Consider the following 3611-nt stretch of genomic DNA (forward strand, 5'->3'; position numbering starts at 1 on the left):
TCATCATTCTTGCACAATTTACAACTAGCCACCATGGGAGTACTTATCGGTTTGTTGTCCTCCATTTGAAACTTTTTTAACATTTCCTTGACATACTTGGTTTAAGAGATGAATATTCCTTTCTTCTATTGTGAAATTTGTAAACCAATAAAGTAAGATAGCTCACCTAGCATGGATATCTGAAATTTCTCTTCATCTGATCTGTAAAATCCTTGTACATGATGTCCTTGTCTCCATGAAATGTGATGTCATCCACATACACAACAATTATAATTATATGATCTCCATTTACCTTGATGTATAAGTTGTTGTTACCATTCCCTTTCAATAATCCTTGCACCTTCAAGTATTTGTCTAACTAGGAATATCATGCTCTGGGGGCCTGCTTCAAACCATACAGGGCTTTCTTCAACCGGCACACAAAAGTTTCATCATCATGTAACTTAAACCCTTCTGGTTTCTCCATGTACACTTCTTCTTCCAAGTTTCTATTTAAGCGTGCAGATTTTACATCCATTTGATAGACCCTATATCCCTTGTAAGCTGAGAAAGCAAGAAACATTCTAATCACCTCAAGCCTAGCAACGGGTGCAAATGTTTCTTCAAAATCTAGTCCTTCTACTTGAGAATATCCTTTGAATACTAGTCTAGCCTTATGCCTAACAATATTACCTTCTTCATTCATCTTGTTTCTGTAGACCCACTTGGTACCTATGACATTCTTGTCTGTTGGTCTAGGAAAGAGTTTTCAAGTTTGATTTTTCTCAATTTGTTTCAACTCCTCATCCATAGCATCTACCCACTTCTTACTTTTGCTGGCCTCATCAAAAGTTTTGGGTTCCACCTCTGTCATGAGATAGAAATTGACCTACTCATTGTTCTGAGCTAGTCTCCTCCTTGTGTGCATGCCATCGTCTTTATTTCCTATGATCTGGTCCTCCAGATGATTCTTCTGCACATACTAGTTTGGTGTCTTGCTTGGTGCTTCTTCTTTTAGTTCATTCTTAGGTTGTCTTTCATCTTCATCATCTAAGACTTCATTGTAAGGTGCCAACAATTGTTTTCCATTGAATGAATCATCATCCACCTTAACATTCACACTTTCAACTACCTTCTTAGCCTCTTGTTATAGCATTTATAGGCCTTTCTATGAATTGAGTAGCCTACAAAGATAACTTCATCACTCTGGGACTCAAATCCACCTAAACCTTGTTCATCCCTTTTGATGAAGAACTTGCTAGCAAACACCTCAAAGTGCTTTAATAATGGTTTCTTATCATTCCCTAGCTCATAAGGTGTCATGTTACTATTTACTCTCAACTACATCTGGTTCAGTGTGTATACTATAGTATGAATTGCTTCCTTCCAATACATATCTAGTATGTTGTCTTCATTCAACATAGTCCTAGCCATCTCCATTACTCTTTGGTTCTTCCTCTCTGCAACACTATTTTTTTGTGGTGTCCTTGATGCTAAATATTGCCTCTGGATTCCATTCCTTTGACAATAATCCAAAAATTCATTTGAAGTGTATTCTCCAGCCCGGTTAGATCTCAAACACTTTAACTGATAACCACAGTCATTTTCTACCATCTTCCTGAAAATCACGAATCTCTCAAATTCTTGTGACTTGTCATTCAGGAAGGTTACCCAAGTCATTCTTGAGTAATCATCTTTGAATAAAATGAAATTTCTCTCACTGGCCAATGCTCTTGTCCATGTTGGCCCAAAAAAATCTGCATGTACTAACTCCAAAGGTCTTGAGGTGTTATATTCCTTTGTTTTGAAGTTGACCTTTTCTTGTTTGCCTCTGACAGATTCATCATAGAATGTGCTCGCTGGTTTTATGAATAGAGGTATGTGTCTCACATACCGGTTCTTTCTTATCTTCACCAGATTATCAAAGTTCACATGGCCTAACCTTTTGTGCCATAACCAGCTTTCATCTACCTATCTCATCATACATTGAGATTCAAATCATTCCTTCAGATTGTATACATTACCATCTATCCTTTTTCCTTATGCTACAACCTAACCGATACTCTTCTTCCTTATCTAACAACCAGTAGAGTCAAAAGTGAATTTGTATCCCTTGTCACACATTTGACTCACACTCACCAAGTTATGCTTTAGTCCTTATACATAATATACATCATGTGCCTTCAATTTTCCATCTATGTTCAGAGTACCTTTTCCTTTTCTCTTGATGGGGGAGTTGTCTCAAAATCTCACTGAGCCTCCATTACAATCTTCAATCTTAATAAATTTCTTCTTGTCTCTGGTCATGTGATTAGAACATCTAGTGTCCACTACTCATAAATTCCTTCTTTCTGCATGTAGGGCAGTCTACACAATCAGATTTGATTGGGTTTGTTCTTTTCTTTCTCAATCCAAATTGGTTTCTCTTGTTTCTTCTTCTCACTTGTAACATTTTGTTTTGGTTTTGTTTCTGCCTTCTGATATAGTACTTCTTTCTTCTTCTTATCAGTCCCTAGTTTAAAATGCTTTTCTATGTGACCAAAGTTTTGATCCTTATAATTGTGGAGGGGAAAAAGCGAGACGAGGTGAGTAGGACCTAATCCCACTTTGGCCAATACATTGGGGATATGAAAGAGCCTAGGGAGATAGCTCACTTTGTCTACTTCTTGTGATAAAGAGAGAGAGCCAAGGATTATCTCTTAGGGTTTCTATTCCTCTTGTTGTATATGAAGATAAGATGTGAAACATTGATCAACTAGACTAGGAGATGAATAATGAAGCATATATGAACTAAAATTGCATACACTTGTAGATCGAAAATGAAGATGTTGAAAGAAGAGAAGGGTGAGGAATTTGGATATGTACCTGATGTTGAAAAATAAGTCAAACAAATCTACAACTGAAGACCTACAAATTTGATTGTTGAGACATGGACCAGCTAGGACTCAAACCTAGGACCTTCCATACGCTACTGGAGTGCTCTACCACTAAGCTACTGGCCCCTCTTAGACTAGTCCATTGTTAGTCTAGGTGTGGCTTATTTTCAACACCAACACCCCCCCTTAAGCCACACCTCTTGTGTGCTTGGGGCTCCTAGCCTAGACCTGGCTCTGATACCATGTTGAGACATGGACCAGCTAGGACTTGAACCTAGGACCTTCCATATGTACTGGAGTGCTCTACCACTGAGCTACTAGCCCCTCTTGGACCAGTCCATCATCAGTCTGGGTGTGGCTTATTTTCAACACCAACACTAATGTTCTAAGCTTCCACTCTTCCATATTTCACTTGAAACTAGGTGGACTAGGGTGCAAGACTAGGGCGTCGAGAGAGGACCAAGGTACCCAAAGAGGACCAGGGAGCTCAAGGAGGACTAGGTCTTAGGACCAGGGTGTGCAAAGATGACTAGGGTACCCAGAGAGGACCAAGACACTCAGGGAGGACTAGGTTGTAGGAATAGGGTGCCACACCCCTATCCCGACAATTTCTCATCAAATTTAATCTTTGGGACTGTGTCTATGTGCTCTGTCGGACCTGAAATTTGCACTAATGATCAGATTCTTTACGTGCACCTACAACTTAAAATAGGGTTCTAAGTGGGTATATAGGGTTTTGCATCTGTCAAACCCCTA

At 39.1% G+C, this 3611-nt stretch overlaps 1 non-coding gene across 1 annotated transcript; it reads right to left on the bottom strand.

Annotated features, from left to right (window-relative positions):
- Positions 1–3108: 3108 nt before the first annotated feature.
- TRNAC-ACA (transfer RNA cysteine (anticodon ACA)) lies at positions 3109–3179 on the bottom strand. The gene has a single exon. It is a non-coding gene; the product is annotated as a tRNA-Cys (tRNA).
- Between the last annotated feature and the right edge of the window lie 432 nt (positions 3180–3611).

This window comes from Cryptomeria japonica, chromosome 11 (assembly GCF_030272615.1).
Source record: "Cryptomeria japonica chromosome 11, Sugi_1.0, whole genome shotgun sequence".
NCBI lineage: Eukaryota > Viridiplantae > Streptophyta > Pinopsida > Cupressales > Cupressaceae > Cryptomeria > Cryptomeria japonica.